The sequence below is a fragment of the Gadus macrocephalus genome, chromosome 19 (assembly GCF_031168955.1).
Source record: "Gadus macrocephalus chromosome 19, ASM3116895v1".
Classification (NCBI taxonomy): Eukaryota; Metazoa; Chordata; class Actinopteri; order Gadiformes; family Gadidae; genus Gadus; species Gadus macrocephalus.
The window spans coordinates 4,604,404-4,625,950 of NC_082400.1; the positions used below are offsets into that span (position 1 = coordinate 4,604,404).

The 21,547-nt window shown below is 43.2% G+C and overlaps 1 protein-coding gene across 7 annotated transcripts in view; it reads left to right on the plus strand.

The window, feature by feature from the left end:
* Window positions 1-626: 626 nt before the first annotated feature.
* The window catches only part of il11ra (interleukin 11 receptor, alpha), a 35,404-nt gene continuing 14,483 nt past the window's right edge, over window positions 627-21,547 (plus strand). For all 7 annotated transcript variants that reach the window (XR_009523266.1, XM_060038972.1, XM_060038975.1 and 4 more), the window contains exon 1: window positions 627-784. The gene's annotated coding sequence lies outside the window, so the exon portion shown is untranslated. The remainder of the gene's footprint in view (window positions 785-21,547) is intronic.

Below are 21,547 nucleotides of genomic sequence, written 5' to 3' on the forward strand. Positions count from 1 at the left end.
AGGGTTTGATACTTTAGGTGTGTTGATACTGATCATCTAGCAGGGGGCAGTAGAGCGCTGCTCCGGTGCAAACACACTGACCTTTAAACCATCTCCGCTGTGCGTCTAGCTGCCTGTAGCCATGGTAATGACCAGCCTTTTAGTCAATTAGAATCACAACACTCCACGTTTTGAGTTTACCTCTAATATAAAGATGGATAGTTGGATGGATGGATGATGGAGGGATGAATGGATGATGAATGGATAATGGATGGATGATGGATGGATGATAGATGGACAATGGATGATGGATAATTGATGGAAAATACAATTTCGCAAAACCTGACACACAAGTACCTTTTGTTCAAAATGCTGAATACCTACACGACAACATTCAGAACTGAATAACTGATTTAACTCTGATTTAACTGAACAACTGATTTAAATCAGTCTCCTCCTCTGTCCTCTCCTCCTCCTCTTTTCTCCTGTCAAGCCAGTTGGATTCCCATCATTTATAAACGCCAACCTGCTGATGAGATCTCTGTAGACAGGTTGGCAGAACCATTGGCTCTGCTTCTCCAACACAACCTGACCCGGGACCAGACCGCCCCCTACGGACCACAACCCGCCCGATGATTGACGTACAGCCTGGCCAATCAGAGGAAAGGTATCCGATAAGCCGCTCTACTCTCTTTCCCCGATCCCGTTGGTCCACTATAGGAGACCGGAGAGACCGTAGAGAGAGGTGACTATGGAGGGGGATCATGCAGGCAACATGGCCGTCTGAACCGCGGACAACCCGAAGGTGAGTCTGGCTTGGTTTGAACTCGACAACTTTGATTGTTTTGAGTGTAAAAGCTTGCTCATTTAAAGTTTACAACTTTGGCTGCTGTGTGTGTGGCAGCGCCGAGGTGTAGTTGAGAGCGTACTCCTGTGTGTGACACGCTTCCGTCTACGCTAGAAGGACTTTAGTACACACTGAGAACTTCAGTACTGTTATGAAGTACACACTGAGAACTTCAGTACTGTTATGAAGCTGCTTATATAAACACGCCGCAGTCTCCCAAACTCATGTGTGTTGAATGTGTGTTGTACTAGACATACTACTGGCTATACTACAGACTATTCTATATGTGCTAAAGAATACACGGGCTATATGATATACTGGCTATACTACAGAATATACTGTCTATACTACAGAATAAACTGTCTATACTACAGGATTTACTAAATTTGCTACAGAATACACTGGCTATATGATATACAGTCTATATTACAGAATATACTGGCTATACAACAGAATACACTGGATATACTACAGACACACACACACACACACACACACACACACACACACACACACACACACACACACACACACACACAGACACACAGACACACACACACACACACACACACACACACACACACACACACACACACACACACACACACACACACAAAAGAAAACCAAAACCAAAAGTCTGACTCCTACAATTATTATTCTTAACTATAATATATATTTTTTTTTATGAAGAATAATTATTATTTATAACTTAATCTATTACTAAAGAATAATTATAATTGATAGCTATAAATAATTGATCTATTACTAAAGAATAATAATATTTATACCTATAAACTAAATATCTAGATTACCCTAATTATTACTTATAACTATTATCCAAAACAACAGACTCATTATTATTTATAACTAAACTAAATATTGATTACAATAATATTTGTATAACTAACTATTACATATATATCCATAACTATGGAATTCTATGATTATTATTGATAACTGTAAACAATATATCTATATACATAGACTACTATAATTATTATTTGTAACTGTAAAACACATATATAAATATAAAGAGAGAGAGTTAGAGACAGAGGTGAGCGATAGAGTGAGAGAAACGGAGCATGAGAAAGAGAGATACAGAGAGATGGAGAAAGAGAGAGGGAGTGATTTAGAGAAAGGGAGAAAAAAATATATATAGGGAGAGAGGGAGAGAGGGAGAGAGAGAGAGAGAGAGAGGGGGGGGGGGGGGGTTGAGTTGATAATAGACATGGAGGGCCCTGAAGAGGTATAGCTGATGCCAGGAGTTTATAAGAACCAGATGATCTAGACCAGGGTTCAGTTAGTCATATTTATATATATTTATATATTTGAATGCCTCAGCATTGATAATACTTGATCCTGATTGGTCAATAATGGTAAATGGGTGTGTATTATTTTTCAATAATGGGACACCTCTTCCTTCCAGACGTTTCAGATTATACTTTGCTGCTGGTGTTGATACATAATATATAGAGATATAGTCGTTGGAATGGTTTAGTAAACATAGCGTGTTAAGATACATATTTTTCCAAGTCCTGTCTCTAATCAAAGATATTCCAACAAAATAATAAAAACATATTGTCAAGTTATAATAATAATAATAATAACAATCTACATTCATAATGATAATAATATTGAGTCCATATATATTTAGCTTATCAAGATGCCTAAAGCGCTTTACATAATGAATATGTTAGTGTGTGTGTGGGGGGGGTTATTTACCTCATCCTCTACCAGTAAGTAGCAGCCGCGTGCACCCACCTACCTACACCTACACAAGGATTATCACCGCTGCTCTCCGATGTGGGCCATGGGATCTTCAGGATCCGCCGGGAGTCAGGACCTCTGTTTCATGTCTCCCGGTAAACGAAGAGCACTCCAATAAGCCCACTCTGGGCCTCTTGGACGGCCCAGACTCCCTGTATCCGTCCTAGTTCATCAGGGTTATTCTGTAGCCAAGAGATATGAGACCCCACTAATGGCCCTGAACCCCTCTGCCAGCACCTGTCTCTGACCATATCTTCAGAGCACAACTTTGATAGCTGCAACTGTAAATATATCTTTGCAGTCCTTTATCTACTGTAATATCATCTGATATAAGGTAAGTGTGGAGGTTAGGATTCCTGTGGAGGGTTAGTGCTAGTATTGATGATTATTGGTAGTAGTGATCGTTAGTGTTAGTGTGGAGGGTTAGGGCGGGGGTTAATGTGTAGAGTTAGTGTTAGTATTAAGGGTTATTGTTACTGTGGAGGGTTACTGTTGGTGTAGGGTTAGTCTTGGTATTAAAGTTCTGTTTTTAGGTAGAGGGTTAGTAGTGTGGAGGTTAAGGTACAAGTAACTATTTTTTGTCTTGCAGCAAAGCAACATTTATTTAATCACGCCCAGGTTGATTTTTGGCAGCTCTAGCCTGCAAATAAATCAGCTTTATCAATCACAATCAGGTATCAAGCCACCATGGTCATGGTCATTGCACGTTGTAGGACTCGGCGGGGGGGAAAACTGCATTCGTATTTCTCAACACAGTTCTAACAAACTAAATTTGTAAGAACTGTGAGTGCTAGCCTATACGTTCAGTTATCTAACAGGGGAAAAACTTGAAAAACGTAGGTCTTTAATAAGTGGATGTATTAAAGATTGCACACCCTCCTCTGCAAACTGCCATTCGCTGCACTATTTTACACTTGGATGAAAAGTGAAACTCCATTATAATTGAATAATAATAATAATAATAATAATACATTTAATTTAGAGGCGCCTTTCAAGACACCCAAGGTCACCTTACAGAGCATATAGTCATCATACATTTTTTAAAAAACAAGACATTGTGGAAAAAAATAAAAAATAAATAAAATAAAATAAACATAAGCAATAAGAAATAAATAAAACAAAAACAAGACAAAACAAAACAAACAAACAATCAAAACAGTGATCAGTTAGACGTTGTGTGCGAGTTTGAACAGGTGAGTTTTGAGTTGTGACTTGAAGGTTGTAATGGTGTCTGACTGTTTTATGTGTGGGGTGAGGGAGTTCCATGAATGAATCCTCTGATTACATATTTTGTTGAAAGGCAATAGGAGCGCATCCGAGAGAGTGTGAAGCTTCTCGGACACTTATGACGACTTCTATAATGCCACGGTGTGGATGTGTGGAGCTCAGTCCGGCCGGTGGTTGATGTTGATGTCCACATCAGAGAGACGGTTACGTTTCTTGGACACAGAGTTTAACGCCACGGTTTGTGCGGAGGTACTGTGGACCCGTCGGGCCATCAGTTGATTTTGATTTTTGTCTGCGTCCACGAGAGGGTTAGACTTCAAGGTAACCTATAGTTTATCGCCACGGTATTTCCCTAATACCGTGGCGTTATTAGGCACATTTTATAATGCTCTTACAAAACAATGGCACTAAAAAAAGAAGCTCAAATGGGTCATAGCTATGGGGATAACACACCACCCTCCACATTCACAACTCTTAGCCCAAAAAACATTTTTTTTTTGACATTCGTCCGCTCTGTGCTACAGTAGAAACATTGCAGTTCAACATGGCGGCTCCCATGGAAGAGCTCTCGCTCCATATGTACACATAAAGGGTTCTTTCTAAGGGGGACAAAAACATGATTCTTAATTTCATGGGATTCTACACTAATTATAAAATATCAATTTGTTCCATTTCTACCTAGTCCGTTCAGCTAGATGCCGCTTACACTCTTTATGGAAGGAGTGTGAGCAGTAGAGCTTGGAGCTTAGAGGTCGGTTCAGGACAAATCAAAGTTTGCCTAGTATACCTATACCCTGGTAATCTGTTTTAAGACTAACGGCAGATCAAAATAAGGAAAGTAGCTAACAGTAGGATGTTGTAAGAAGCTAGGCTAAGGTACATAACATAGGATACTTTAAGGATCTAAGGCGAGATAGCTAACAGAAGTAGAGGCGCTAGGCTAAGGTTTGCTAATGGTAGGATGCTTTAGGCAGCTTTGCTAAGGTATCTTACAGTAGGAGACCTTAAGGAGCTAGGTTAAGATAGCTAACAGTAGGAGGTTTTTAAGGGCCCAATCTGGGCTCGTCTTGAAACCCCCTACACTACTTGAAAATTAGAATGACTATTAGATGACTCTAAGGAGCTATGCTAAGGTAGCTAGCAGTGATAATCCATGCAATTTCAAAGTGCCGTTCAAGGTACCAAAGGACCCAGGACATAGTTAATAGTAGAGGACTTTAAGGAGGTTGGTGTATGCTAACTCTTGACATGCTTGTGCATCACTTACACAAACTAATGGAGTTCCCGTTAAAAAATAAAACATACTTTATCGCAATGGGCATGGCCTGCGGTGTTGCTTCTTGACATTGCTCAAGCTTATCATAACAACATCTCACTCAACACTGGAGTTCCTTGGTTCCCCAGCAACACACAGAGTGTGAAGTTGCTCAGATGAACGGTTGTCGAGAACATCCAAAAAGACAGACATACTTAGGCAAAGCAGGCGACTTTATTTGTGTAGCACTTTTCCCTTAGATAAACATACACATACATGTATACATAAATACATAGTCTCCTTCCATTGAGTTAGAAGAGTGCAGTGCATGATCACAACGTTCAAAACGTGCCTGTTGGGAATAGGCCAATCGCCTGGCCTCCCATTTTGCTGCTGGCAGCTTTTTGAGAGCAAACTCCACTCCGCACTTGCTTTTTCCAAAGCAACACACCCACCAGTGCAATGCCCATTCTCTGCCTGTTAGGGGTTCAGATTGGGCTGATTGTTGCATCTTTCTGGAGAACCACTCATCCAAACAACTTCATACTTGACCCTGCTCCTCCCTGCCAGCAATTCACCCCAGAGGGCCAAGATCATGCGAAGTAAATCAGATCAGCGGTTGTCGAGAACATTGAAGGACATCATAGTTTACATACAGACATACATACTGATGCCACCTCAAATGCCGTTATGTCCCATCCAAAACACTTTTGGCTGTATAATGGATGTGTGTGTATTTGTGAGGGATATAGAGTTTCGATGACATCACTGTGAAGGAATGTGTATGGAAGATAAGTATGAACCTGTACTGACCTTTCACCCACATTCATGTTTCCCCTAGCTGTCTTTGATCTCTGTCTCTCTAGCGGTTTGTCTATCGCTCTTCCTGGCTGTCTGATTCTGTAGCAGTCTGTCTGTCTTTCTAGTTGTCTGTCTGTCTCAACCTGTCGTCTGTCTAGCTGTCTCTTTGTCTCTCAACCCGTCCATCTGTCAGCCTCGCTACCTGTCTGTCTGTTTCTCTGTCTGTTTAGGATGTCTCTCTACCTGTCTGTCTGTCTCTCTACCTGTCTGTCCGGCTGTCTCTCTACCTGTCTGTTTGTCTCTCTACCATTCTCCTCTCTATAGACTTTGTTGTGTTTATGGTAGGGTGGCAATAGGTGGTTATCTCCGGGAGAACAAAACGGATGCTATCGTAGCGATAGCTATGATACAAAAGCATGCAAAGTGATAGCATGCAGAGCATGGTGATGCGATGCTACAATAGCATTTGGAGCGATAGCATTTGGAGCGATAGCCTGCAGAGCATGGTGATGTTATGCTACAATAGCATGCTGAGCATGCTATGCTACAATAGCATGCATAGCATCGTGATGCTATGCTACAATAGCATGCAAAGCATGTTGATGCTATGCTACAATAGCATGAAGAGCATGGTGATGCTATGCTACAATAGCATGCAGAGCATGGTGATGCTAGCATGCAGAGCAAGCTGAAAAAGAATTTGTCAACAGTGTTGATGAAAAGTGAAAACTGTTTGGAAGAGAGCTGAGATGTTTGTTCACACAGAGGTGGATAAATGTTTAATCTTCTAAAACATTAACACACAAATACACACACACACCAAAGCACGTGGACACAGAAGACAGCCAGCTTAAACCACATTTATATTGAGTGATCTGTGCGAGGCAGCACGAGAGAGACAGAAATGCAGAGAGTGGAGAGCAGCTCTTTGCCGGTTGGCAGGTATGTGGTGTTTGGACAGGGGGTGTAGGCTATAGGCTATGGCTCTATAGGCAGAGCCGGCGCTATGGAGGGACTTAAGGTGGCAAAGCTCCCCATAAGGGCTTTATGACCAAAATGTAATTATGATATCATATTTACTGAATAATAAAGGTTTAATTGAATTGATAATTCATTGAGGAATAACAAAAATATACATTTAGTTCATAAGAAAATGAAAATATGGTAAAGCCATCTTAAAAGTCAAAGTGGCAGGGCATTCAACGGCTGAAAATAAGCGAACAATCACATGGTCCTCCAAAATGGATGTAAGAATATTTTTTAAATCCCCAGATGCTCCATCCACAACAGTTTACCCTTAAAACAAGGATTTTCAAGTGACTGCCTCAGTCTACAATAAAGGGGTGATATCAAGCTTTTTCGACTTTTCCCTTTGCTATCTGACGTATGAATACATGTTTTACGTCTGCTTAACTAGAGAAATCGAAGTCTGAGCCAGGGGTATTGGCCCCCACGAGAACACCCCTCAATAAGTGTAACAGTGGGCGGTGCTGAAGTGCCTCCTGAAGTCGCCTCCCAGCTACCCGCAATATTTCCAACCTCTTTGTGGTCTGAATTTGCAGACACACGCGCAAAGCATTCGACCAATCACAGCAGACTCGGCTACTCGGTAGTGGGGCTGATTGCGACAGGATACAAAACAGTATGTTTTTTAAAGATTCTTATATTGGTTTTGCAGAAATAAACAGTGTGAGAATAATGAGGGGTGTTTCTAACATACAGGTATGTAGCCCTATTCCGGTAGTACCCCCAAATGCCATTATTTACCCTAAAAAAGCATGATACCGGATCTCTTAGCACGTCAATCAATGATTCTGCTGACCTGGCCGTACAGCCAGATAACCCAACCCAATTTACGTGACTCCGTGGAGGAAGGTGTGTGTAAACCTTCCTCCACCTAAAGGTCAGACGAGGATCGAGGCAGAGATCTGATCTCTCTATCACCAGAGATCTTAGCTCTCCCATCAACGATAGCACTACTATGGAAGAGGATTAGGGCCTCATGTGATTATTTTTTTCTGATATAAGTTCTCACTTTTATATCAGAATTCTGACTTTAAAGTCAGAATAAAAAAAGTTTGAGAATCCTGGGGTTAAAGTCAGAATTCTGACTTTAAAGTCAGAACTCAAAACAAATTCACAAACGGCCTTAACTGAAGCTTCTGTCCTGAACTGGGATCTTAGGTCCAGGTGTTTTCGTGACAACACGTCAAAGAAACCCAGAGAGAGAGAGAGAGAGAGAGAGAGAGAGAGAGAGAGAGAGAGAGAGAGAGAGAGAGAGAGAGAGAGAGAGAGAGAGAGAGAGAGAGAGAGAGAGAGAGAGAGAGAGAGAGAGAGAGAGAGAGAGAGAGAGAGAGAGAGAGAGAGAGAGAGAGAGAGAGAGAGAGAGAGAGAGAGAGAGAGAGAGAGAGAGAGAGAGAACACTAATATGACAGGGAACAGAAAAACATTTTAATCAAACATGTATTATTTAGTTTACAGAAAACAAAAATAAACTCAAAGTTATCGAAGCATTTGTTTATAGAAAACAGAATATACTTGCAGTTCAAGTGTCTGTTGATTGAAAACCGATGTTGCCTCTCTTGTTGTGCCAGAGAGACAGAGAGAGAAAAAGACGGAGAGAGTGAGGGTGAGAGAAAGAAAAAAAGATACTAGCGACTAGAGAGCAGGACAAAGCGAGAAAGAGGTTCTGCGAAGGCCGGGGAATTCTCGCGATGCCCGACGATCGGAGAACTCGCCCACAGACCAAACCTTTACACAACACAACACTTTGCACAACATGATGACTTTTCATGCTCTCCCCCAATCCTACTCGGTCGTGAATCAAACTGGCGATACAGCGATTCACTGTGTAACACTGACAGCTTTGTAAAACATTGAGCATTGATGTTGCAAGCAACGTTACATATTTTGTTTCTGTTCCTTCGAATGTGTGCACATCCACAAGTTTGGTGAAATAAAAAATGTCCAACAACTTTGTTTAAATATTTTTATGCCAGGTCAAGAAGGACGTTGTGTTTGGGTTTGTTAAAACTCTCTAATTGTGTACCCACATTTTTTGTCAAGAAATCTGGGTGATTGTTCTCAGTCTCAGGATCAGCTAAGTGTTGTGATGGACTTGTGTCTAGTTTAGAGCTGTGGTTGACCTGTTGACCTGCAGCTAATTGCAGTGTGTGTGTGCGTGCGTGCGTGCGTGTGTTTTCAATTAAAGGGCACACTTCATCTTCTGCATAAAAGGTTATTGTCTGGCAAAATGCCTCACACACACACACACGCACACATGCACACACACACACACTAAAATGCACAAAAACGTGTACACATTCAGACCCAGCTGTAACATCCTGGCTCACTATTCTCCCTTCCCATCTCCTCTTTTCCTATCCTCTCCTCTCTTTCCCTTCCTCTGTCCTCTTCTCCTCTCCTCACTCGTGCATGTGCCAATGTGTGTGTGTGTGTGTGTGTGTGTGTGTGTGTGTGTGTGTGTGTGTGCTGGGTAGGATTACTGTATTTATTTTTATTAATAAGCAGGGTTGATGTGTACTTAGCACAGTCTGGCTATCTTGAGGGTCTTAATAACACGCCTTGTTTCGAAGACCCGCTGAGGGTTGGGGGTTTGACCAGGCTGATGGAGTGTAAGGTTTGGTTTAAATTAGGATCCTCTCCTGGACTTGGAATAGGAGAGGAGTTAAAGGGTGAGAAGGTTAGGGGCTACACTTAGGAGGTTAGGGGCTAGGGGTTAGGGCAGGGGACCCCAATTACTTTTAATAGTGGGCCATTTTTAAAATCCCCTTGGAAACAATCGGCCACTCAACCTCCAGCCCCATCGGCCATCGAGCAACCAAACCAATCAACTTTAATACTCACCCCTTGACAGGCCTCCCTGTAGTCTTATTGTTTTGTGGATTGTTGTTTTAAAAAACGTTAATGCACTCAGGTGTATTGAGATTGTACAAACGAAAAGTGAGTTACACATAAAATGTACTATAAGGCTATTATTTGTATAGTGGATATCAGGTCGTCTTCCTTATCAGGATAATCAAACAGAAAATAAACAATTAAGTTTAGTATACAAATCAATAAAACATCATGGCCGAAGCTCCGTCTGTCAATATGCCTTTGCTCATGTCCAAATTATTATTCTCAAAACACTGGGTTACTTCTGTAAAAACAATTTCACCTTTAGTGTGCCCATGAGATCAAACATAGCAACTCCTCCCGAAAAGACTTGTCATCAAGAAAAGCACAAAAAAAGAAAGCTGTTCGAGATCGGTTCTTGTTTTTTCATCGTGCCTGAGCACTTAGTCCAGCATGTATCCACAGCACAAAACTTCTAAAGGTCTGCATCTGAGAAAGGTTTCTTGCTCTTTGCGAGACGCCATTATACATGGAGCGATTCTTATCTTGAAAATAAGTGGTTTTATGAAACATTTTTACAGAGTAAGTAGATGTTAGGCTAGATATCTTCTGCTTTCTTGGATTGGATCTGGGTGGGAATGCTTCATAAAAGCTGCAATGTTTAGATTCAAAATGATTTTTAGGTGAGCAACCTTGTTAACCGATATTGGTTGCAAACAGCAGATAAGCAGGTTGGTTTAGCCATGTCATGTCCAGGTAGAATGAATAAATATTGTTGAGTCCAATCTGCTTTAAATATTCTATTTTCATTGTCCTTTTTTTGGTAGCCACTGTTCTCTTGTTTTCTCTCTGTGTTATCTGCCTCATCTTCGATTCAGTTCAATAGTGTTGCTGATATTATTTGTTGCACGAGGGATGGGGGCTGTACTAGGGGAGCAATAAGCAGTTTAATTAATTAATTGAATCAACTTTATTTGATTCATTATTAATTATTAAGTCTCTGATTGTGCTTAAAGCAATTAAGTGACCTAACGCTATTGATGTCTTCTTCTCTGATCAGCGCAATATATAATTTATGTATCATTTTTTAATCCCATTTGTTTTTTTTCTCTCAGTAATTCTTTTGTTGGCCATAAATCAACTCGTGGTGGGCCGGGTCTGGCCCGCGGGCCGCCTATTATGGACCACTAGGCTAAAGGTTAAAAGGTTAGCCTTTAAAGGTTAGAGGGTGAGAACGTTAGGGCCTAGAGGTTAGAAGGTTATGCCCTAGAAGTTAGGGCCTAGAGGTTAGAAGGTTATGCCCTAGAAGTTAGGGGCTAGAGGTTAGAAGGTTCGGGGCTAGAGCTAAGAGGGTTAAACATTAGGTCTAGGGGTTAGAAGGCTAGAGGTTAGAGGGTGAGAAAGTTAGGGGCTACAGGTTAGAAGGTTAGGGGCTAGGGGTAAGAAGGTTAGGGGCTAGGGGTAAGAAGGTTAGGGGCTAGGGGTTAGAAGTTAGAGGGTTATGGGCTACAGGTTAGAGAGGTAGAGGTTAGAGGTTGAAGGGGTAGAGGTAACAGGTTAGATAATTAGGGGTTAGAGCAGGGTTCACCAACACAGTGCCCGCGGGCACCATGGCGCCCGCAAGGACCACATGAGGCGCGCGCAGGCCTGTTCTAAAAATAGCACTACTCATTCTTGAACAACTCTTTCCCACCTTTTTTAAGTCATTGTTGATAATTATTGTGAGAAATAATTAACATGACTTAATTATTAACATGTCTTCACATAGATGAGTATCATTAATCTTCAATAGTAATATCTAACTAAAGGCAAACTGAGCAAATTTGTTATTTCAGAAGAGTGTATAGAACTGGGTGCCCTTCGTATGACTCAGTGCCCATGAAGTAGCTCTCAGGTTCAAAAAGGTTGGTGACCCCTGGGTTAGAGGGTTAGAAGGCTAGAGGTTAGCGGTAAGAAGTTAGGGTTAGAGATTTGTGGTCAGGGGTCTAGGGGAAGTGCTTCTTGGTGAGGCTGAGGGTACACTAGTGGGAGGGGTGGTGCTTCTTGGTGAGGCTGAGGGTACACTAGTGGGAGGGGTGGTGCTTCTTGGTGAGGCTTAGGGTACACTAGTGGGAGGGGTGGTGCTTCTTGGTGAGGCTGAGGGTACACTAGTGGGAGGGGTGGTGCTTCTTGGTGAGGCTTAGGGTACACTAGTGGGAGGGGTGGTGCTTCTTGGTTAGGGTTAGGGTATGTTTGTGGTAGGGGTGGTGCTTCTTGGTTAGGGTTAGGGTATGTTTGTGGTAGGGGTGGTGCTTCTTGGTTAGGGTTAGGGTATGTTTGTGGTAGGGGTGGTGCTTCTTGGTTAGGGTTAGGGTATGTTTGTGGTAGGGGTGGTGCTTCTTGGTTAGGGTTAGGGTACGATAGTGGGAGGGGTAGTGCTTCTTGCTTAGGGTAGGATGGCAGTAGGGGTAGTATTTCTTGTTCCTGAGATATTGGGTATTTGCAGACGGCAGCTCCAGTTCATGTTTAACACCTCAGCGGGAAATTAATGGAAATTATTGGTATGAAAGTTTCCACGAAGTCCCGGCCACAAAATAAAACAGAGCAGTCATTTAGAGAAACTTACGGTAATACCAGGCCTAGCTGATACCAGCTGGAGCGCGTCCAGCCAGCCTCCACGCTGTGTTGACAGACGGGGGGCCTTGCCAACCTGGGCTCAGCGAAGCTTTCCCCCTCCACTGAAGATACGGCTCTGTCCGCTACAGCTGGAGGGACGGCCGCAGAGGTGGACATAACCCACGGTGACGTAGAGACCCAGGGAGGGAGCAGCTAGCGGGATGTAGAGATAGAGAGTAGCTAGTTAGAATTAGGGCATTTAGCAGACTTTTTTTATCCAAAGCAACTTACAATGGTTAATACACACATTGACACACTGACGGCAGAGTCAAGTGTGCAAGGTGACAGCCAGCTCGTCAGGAGCAGTTAGGGTTAAGTGTCTTGCTCAGGGACACATCAACACTCAGCTAGGAGGAGCTGGGGATCGAACTAGCAACCTTTCGGTTACAAGCTCTACCTCCTGAGCTAAGCCGACCCAGTAGCTAGGGGGAATTAGAGACCCAGAGAGTGGCTATAGCGACCTAGAGACCAAGGGCGAAGCTATGTAGGTGACATAGAGACCCAAGGAGTATCAGACACTTACCAGATGCTCACAGAAATTGTTTCCATTGTCTATTTCAAGATGTAAATCAGCCACTATTTTTCTCAAACTCAACCCCTCTGGTAGTTTGTATGCGTTTCGAAATTGGGCAGTTGGCAAGCAATTGACATCCACTTATCCGAAACGAGTGTTTAGTGGCGCCCATAGCTGGATATTTTCTTTCTCCAGCACAAGTAAGCTCATGTGGGCTTCCCTGGCGAGGTGGTTTTCTCCTATAGTCCCCACAAACAAAGCTTCCACTTTCCACTGTGTATAGCCATGGAGTAACTGAGAGGTGCACTGTCAGAATTCTGAGAGTAGATGCTTGATGCGTTAAAGGCTGTGTGATGAATCAGAATCCTGAGATTAGCTGCTTGATGCGTTAAAGGCTGTGTGATGATTCTGAGTCATGAGATTAGCTGCTTGATGCGTTAAAGGCTGTGTGTTGATTCTGAATCCTGAGATTAGCTGCTTGATGCGTTAAAGGCTGTATGATGATTCTGACTCCTGAAATAGCTGCTTGATGCGTTAAAGGCTGTGTGATGATTCTGAATCCTAAGATTAGCTGCTTGATGCTTTAAAGGCTGTGTGTTGATTCTGAATCCTGAGATTAGCTGCTTGATGCGTTAAAGGCTGTGTGATGATTCTGAATCCTGAGATTAGCTGCTTGATGCGTTAAAGGCTGTGTGATGATTCTGAATCCTAAGATTAGCTGCTTGATGCGTTAAAGGCTGTGTGTTGATTCTGAATCCTGAGATTAGCTGCTTGATGCGTTAAAGGCTGTGTGATGATTCTGAATCCTGAGATTAGCTGCTTGATGCTTTAAAGGCAGTTTGATGATTCTGAATCCTGAAATAGCAGCTTGATGCGTTAAAGGGACACTGTGTAAAAATTACTCCCATCTAGTGGTACAATTGTATATTGCATTCAAACTAATAGTGCTCGCTTGTCCAAAAACTACGGTGGGCAGTATGTGCCAAGAAGCTGTGACATGACACCTACTAGGCTACCTCATCGAGTCATTCGAGTGATGATGAGGTTCGTATCCTAATCAACGCATTGTAATCCGTTGATTTCAACAATGTAACAGTATTCTAAATACCAACAATTTACATTGTAACGTACGGAATCAAATCAAAATCAAATCAAATCAAATTTATTGTCATTTTGTTGATTGAACAACAAAACGAGAAGGCGTTTCTCACGGATCAAGATCAACATACATTTCAAACAAACAAACAAACAAACAAACAAACAAACAAACGTCCCAATGATGAATAAATAAATAAATAATAAATAAATAATAAATAAAGTCCAGTGAGAAGATCTGGGACGCTGGTGCATTGAGCATCCTGACAGCTTGAGGTAGGAAGCTGTTCCGCAGCCTGGTGGTGGAGCATCTTAAGCTGCGATAGCGTTTCTTGGAGGGTAGGAGCTGAAAGAAGCTGTTCAGTTTGTTCACGTCCACCCCGTCTCTGCTGCTTCCTTCTCCGGGCAGTTCCGGGCACGGTGTCACAGTGTCCGTTAGTATCCTGTGTTTGCGTAGTATGTCCAGATGCCAGCGAATGCCAGTGATGTTACTCGCTCTCAATGTCCTAATGTTTAATATTGTTTCCCTGTCATAAACTACGTTCGTAGGAAGTCTCACACTCAAACATTCAATCTCAATCTCACAGATCTCAAGAGGGGCCGCTGCGACTGTACGCGCCGCCAGTTAGTCGCCCTGGCAAAGAGTTTACTTCCTCGTCTCCTATCCTGTTCCTAATTCCTCCTCTCGATCTTCTTTTCCTCCGTATTGTCTTCTTTATCAGAGTTGTTGGTATGAAATCCAGTTGTTCGGGTGATAAATCAACTGTCTGGCAAGCGAGTTGAAGCTCCAGAAGGTCCGCTCTAGCGTAAGTGCGTCTTGGTGGATTTGGATACGTGTGACCCCAGCAGAGAATAAACCTCCATAACTTGATGAAGAATGGCTTTTGAATTCCTCCAACGCATTTGACAGTATCCATAAGTCATAAGAATATTGTCATGATTTAAACTCGACAAAAATATGAAAAAGTAAATTAAATATGTAATAAAGTAGCCTGCTGTATGTAGCCTGCGGTATTGCGTTCGCTTTACCGCACCGTTGTAACGAAAAGAGAGCTGAGCCGCAAGGCAAAGCTCTCGATCTACCGGTCGATCTTCGTTCCTATCCTCACCTATGGTCATGAGGGCTGGGTGATGACCGAAAGGACGAGATCGCGGGTACAAGCGGCCGAGATGAGTTTTCTCAGAAGGGTGGCTGGCGTCTCCCTTAGGGATAGGGTGAGAAGCTCAGCCATCCGTGAGGAACTCGGATTAGAGCCGCTGCTCCTTTACTTAGAAAGGAGTCAGCTGAGGTGGTTCGGGCATCTGGTAAGGATGCCCACTGGGCGCCTTCCTTGGGAGGTGTTTCAGGCACGTCCAGTGGGGAGGAGACCTCGGGGAAGACCCAGGACTAGGTGGAGAGATTATATCTCAACACTGGCCTGGGAACGCCTCGGGATCCCCCCGTCAGAGCTGGTCAATGTGGCCCGGGAAAGGGAAGTCTGGGGCCCCCTGCTTGAGCTGCTCCCCCTGCGACCCGACCCCGGATAAGCGGATGACGATGAGGATGAGGAGGAAAGTAGCCTTTCAATGACGAGTCGCTCAAACATAGGAGCGCCCATCTCGTTGCCATGGAAAACCATGTTATACATAATAATAATAATAATAATAATAATACATTTCATTTAGAGGCGCCTTTCAAGACACCCAAGGTCACCTAATACATGCTTACACATCGTCGTTTTTTTTTGGCGTTGATGATTCCTTCTCCTGTGGCGTGGCATAACTATGGTCTTTCAAACAAATGCGGTGCATGTTCAAATTTGCCGGTAAATCTCGTCTCGCTATACTATACGAGCTGGTACCATGCAGTGGAAAAGCGGCAATATGCCGCTTTTCCACTGCATGGTACCAGCTCGACACGACTCGACACGACTCGACTCAGCTCGCATTGTTTGCGTTTCCACCGCGGTACCATGGTATCTGGTACCTGAAGTGGCTGCTTTTTCTAGTACCTACTCGCTCTAGGTTCCAAGCGAGCTGAGCCGATGCTAAAAAGTGACGTCGGCAGACGGCCGGCGACTGATTGGCCAGAGAGTGTGACGAAGTCACGAGAGCGACATGGCAACCATGCTGGTAACATCCATAGCAGCGCCGCAGCCAACATGTTCCACTTCTCCAACTTCTTCAACATGCCAGCTAATAATAGTAATGCGATCGATGTCCTCCATTGTTGTTATGTGGGTTCTGTCCATGTGTGGGTTGCGTATGTGTTGTTTGCGTCGCGTACACAAATACGTCACGGCCCTTTCGCGCAGCCGACCCCGCCCACGTCCAGGAGGTACTATTTGCGGTGGAAAAGCACCCGTGCTGCTACCGTGTCGAGTCGTGTCGTGTCGAGTCGTGTCGAGTCGAGCTACATGTGCGGTGGAAAAGCGGCATAAGCTCTGTTCCACCGTTACGCTGGCTCAGAGTGAAAACGCGTTTGCAATTCCTGTACGACGTAGTGCTTTTTGACCCTCTCGGCAGCTCATAGACCGGAAGAAAATGGAAGCCTCCATGAAGCTTACCCGTCCTATGTAACCATATTGATATTAATATTAATTATTCTTCGCTCAGGAGGATAAGTGAGATTTTTGGCAGAGATCATTTTACACCAATGAGGACTTATTTATGAATGAATATGTTGATTTGAGGTAATAAATTACTCAAAATATTACATAGTGTCCCTTTAAAGGCTGTGTGTTGATTCCAAATCCTAAGATTAGCTGCTTGATGCTTTAAAGGCAGTGTGATGATTCTGAATCCTGAGAGTAGATGCTTGATGCGTTAAAGGAAGTCTGATGATTCTGAATTATGAGTGCAGAGCAACATTCTAATAAGCAGGGTAGATAAGAAGGGGGCTTTTTGGAACGGATGGAATTGCAGCCCAACTATCACTTCTGAATCAAACTCATTTGCTAAGTTACCAGTTGCATGAACGTCCATAGAAAACTCTCAATCTCTAAGTCTTGAGCATGCGCAGCGGTGTGGAAACACTGAATAAAAACTAGTTTTTTTGTTTGTAGGCCCTATTATCTTCTATATCGTGCCAAGTGCCGAAGTTTGGAATGTGAGGGGAGAAAGTTGAAGGAAAATCATGGCTGATTTACCTCTCAACAACGTCAACAATGAACCTGTGGTCGGCATGTGTTTTGTGTTTGTGCTGAATAACGAACACCGAAGGATTTCCATTTTAGGCAAATATTAGTTTTGCATGCAGCACATTTTATAGCATCGATCAGCACAGTGCATTCTACTTTCCCTCAAGACTTATCAGGACAGTGTTTTCTACTGTCCCCATATGATGATCAGGACAGTGTATTCTACTGTCTCCATGTGATGATCAGGACAGTGTTTTCTACTGTCCCATAATACGATCAGGACAGTGTTTTCTACTGTCCCATAATACGATTAGGACAGTGTATTCTAGGGCTGGGCGATTAATCGAATTTCGATCTCGATTTCGATTTTAGCATCAAACGATCACAAAACTAATATAATCGAGTTTTCGATTATTATCCCTTTTTTTTATTAAATTAGAAAGTGCAGAAGAACAGCTGGATACATATCTGTGCATTATTTTAGATTTGAACATTTTCTTCTTGACCATTTTGTTCTCAGTTACAAAGTGTTTTTGGGAGAGACATGCTGAATAAATACATCAGGTTTTCAAACTCAAAAATAATCATTTGAATAATCGTGATTTCAATATTGACCGAAATAATCTTCAATATGATTTTTTTCCATAATCGAGCAGCCCTAGTGTATTCTACTGTCCCATAATACGATATGGACAGTGTATACTACTGTCCCACAAGACTATCTGGACAGTGTATTATACTGTCCTCACCTGACCTTTGACCTTCCACTGTGAGTACCTGACCACTACACCATCCCTTTTCAGCGGCTTGTATAACTGAGTTCTGCCCAACATCATGGCTTGTTTAACTTATCAAAGGTTGCCATGGATGCAGTGGGATGTTTGATGACCCCTGCATACAGAGCAAAGAGATGGGGGTTCGGCAGGGGTTAGAGCATCAGTCTGTGATTGGCCTGGGGGGTATGTGGGAGGAGCTTGCTAGGATGGATCTGTTGTTAGCAAGAGGACAGGCTTCAGGACACAGTTTGTCTATGACTGGTTGTGATGTGTTGCAAAAGGCAGGATATCGCGACAGCTCCCTCGACAAAGATATACATCTTTACTTCAATATGTTCAAGATGTCCAACTGCAAGAAACGTACGGAGAGCCCTATTTTCTGAAGGACATTGGGTACATGTTTGTTTGTGAATAAGAATAATGATAATTTGTTATTGGCGCTCCTCATCAGACACACAAACACATACAAACAGACACACTCACACAGATAAACAGACGCACGCATGCAGAAACACAGCAGAACAACCACAAGACTTCATATATTTATTCATACTCAAGGACTCACGTTACTGTGTGTGTGCATGTGCATGTTTAAATGTGTGTTGGCTCAAGTATCATGAAGCTGTCAAGCCATCTTGCGTTCTTTGTGACTGGCTTTCCAACTGTGTGTGTATGTGTGTGTGTGTCTGTGTGTGTGTGTGTGCGTGTGTGTGTGTGTGTGTGTGTTTGTGTGTGTGTGTGTATGTGCGCGCCCTCCTCTTTCCCTCTCTGGAATTTCCTCCAGCGAGAGAGCCAGAGTGAGATGGCTACCAGATGCCAGCTATTCACACACACACACACACACACACACACACACACACACACACACACACACACACACACACACACACACACACACACACACACACACACACACACGCGCATGCACACACACACACACACACACACACACACACACACACACACACACACACACACACACACACACGCACACACACAAAGAGAGACACAAAGAGAGACACACACACACACACACACACACACACGCACACGCACACGCACACACACGCACACGCACACACACACACAATGGAATGAAAACCACAGCTAGAGTAGTTATATGATATTGAACTAAACTCTCAGAATACTGAACATGGATCTTGGATCACAATACGATGCATAGAAGCTCACCTCATGGTGTTGAATATTCACACACACACACACACACACACACACACACACACACACACACACACACACACACACACACACACACACACACACACACACACACACACACACACACACACACACCTTGAGGCCTAGCGCTGGGGGCTAGCATACCTACATCTTGACCCACACATGGTAACAGTTAGTTCTTCTACTTTAGTGCCAAGCAGTGGAAGCTAGCGTAGCCGCTAGCACACTAAATAATGCTGGCTGGAGCTACCATTAATATGGCTCCACACATTACCCATCATGCACCTTGGTTCTGGTAGCTTGTTAACTACCATCTTGCATCTCGGTTCAACTTGGTATACTATAATGCATCAATACTAGCTGGTTAACTACCATAATGCATCAATACTAGATGGTTAACTACTTTCCTGCAGCTGGGTCCTCTACTAGCTGGTTAACTATCATCATGTATCTAAACTAGCTAGTGCACTATCACCATTCAACCAAACTAGCTAGTTAACAAACCATCATGTATCTGTAGTAGCTGGTTAACTGCCGTCATGCATCTATACTAGCTGGTTGACCATCATAATGCATATATACTAGCTACTGAACTACCATCATGCATCTATACTAGCTGGTTAACTACCATCATGCATCTATACTAGCTGGTTAACCATCATAATGCATATATACTAGCAGCTGAACTACCATCATGCATCTATACTAGCTGGTTAACAAAAAACTTGCATCTGGGTTCTGTACTAGCTAGTTAACTAACATTATGCATCAGTACTAGCTGCTTAACTACCATCATGCATCTGTCTCAGGTCAGTAGTCACATTCCCTCGCCTGCCATCCGTCACCGCGTTGAGACGTGTTATTACAGTGGAATGCAGCCGAAATCGTACACGTGGAGATGTTTAACTATTCATTTCTTTCTTAAAGGCCATGTATTCTCTGTCTCATGGATTTGTCTGTCTGGTATGGGGTATGGGGTGTCTTGTCTGGTACTCATTTACTGATCAGATGTCATATCGTACTGTATCTAAGTCGCTGGTATGCATCAACTGACAGTGGAGATCAGTAGAACATGACTGTAGAAAACGTCAGGTCTACACGCCACTTCGCTGGCTGCCACTCTCCACCTAGTTGACTTCTTTTGGGCTCCTCCAGACAAAGGACGCAGGTTGGTGGTGTTGAAATGCGGTTTATAACAAAATGGTTAGAAACTGAATATGGCAGGGGTGGCAAGGGTGCTCCGCTGCCATGCAGGAGATCTCTGATGATGCTATGCCGGTTCGTGCAAGTCGTAAGTTGCAAATCTCCCAGCTTTCTTGCGGCATTTCACTGAGGCACGCCCCCTTTTCGTCGGTCCCGCTCGCTATTCTGAAAGTAGAGCGAGTTCAGTGACGCCGACCGTACTACTCGTCAACAAAAATGGCTGCGCCGTAAAGAGATTTATTTTCTTCGTGTTTGTATCATTTTAATGTCAATTATAACACATAAATGTTCTTACACACTTGATTACATTGCTACTTTATGCCGGTCACAAATGTATGCATTGCACAGTCTTGCTGTGCATGCAATACAATGTAAAGTTGTGTCGTTTGTTTTCGAGCTGGTTTGCTAAAGAGGCTAATGTAGCTAACAATAACAATGACTAGCCAATGAGAAACGGGAAAGCTACTACGACCAAAAGGGGACGTGCCTCCACAAATGCCGCAAGAATGCTGAGAGATTTACAACTTATGGTCTGCATTTATGCAGACCATAAGTTGTAAATCTTATGACTTATGACAACTTATGACTTGCACGTACCATCAAAATGGATTACACCATAACCTGTGCACACTGATTACTCAATGTGCAACAGGTGTGCAGCCTCACCCAGCCCAGGAGTCCAATCAGACTCTCCCAGGTGAGGCTAATTAAACCAGCCATCGATCACTCACTCCCACAATGACAGCGAAAAACTGATGTAAAAATGCCTTCCACTACAGACACTGTTAAATGATAACACAACTGATGGCTGAAATAGCAGTTTACGCTTACCCAATTATCTCAGAGAAAGGGGGACTTATTTGATATTTTGAGCAATAGCAACGAAAACCATTGGACTTTTTAACCAATTGTAGCCTACATCGAGAATTGTATTATGGCCATCCATTGATGCACTTGGGCCCTTGCTGCCTCACAGTTTGAATACAGTGGAAAACAAGCGCCCTCTCTCTCTCTTTGTCTCTCTCTCCCTCTCTCTCCCTCTGGCTATGGTTATGGTATATGTGTCAGTGAGTCACGAAGGCAGATTGGTTGTATGCTGCTAAAGAAAGACTTGTGTGCTGACAAAAGCTCTCCATGATTTACTGTAGATGTCTCTCCCCAAAAACGCCCCCTAAAATCTCCCCCAAACCCACCCTCAAAACCTCCCCCCAAAACCTCCTCCAGGCGATGCTGGCTATGCTATGCTAAAAT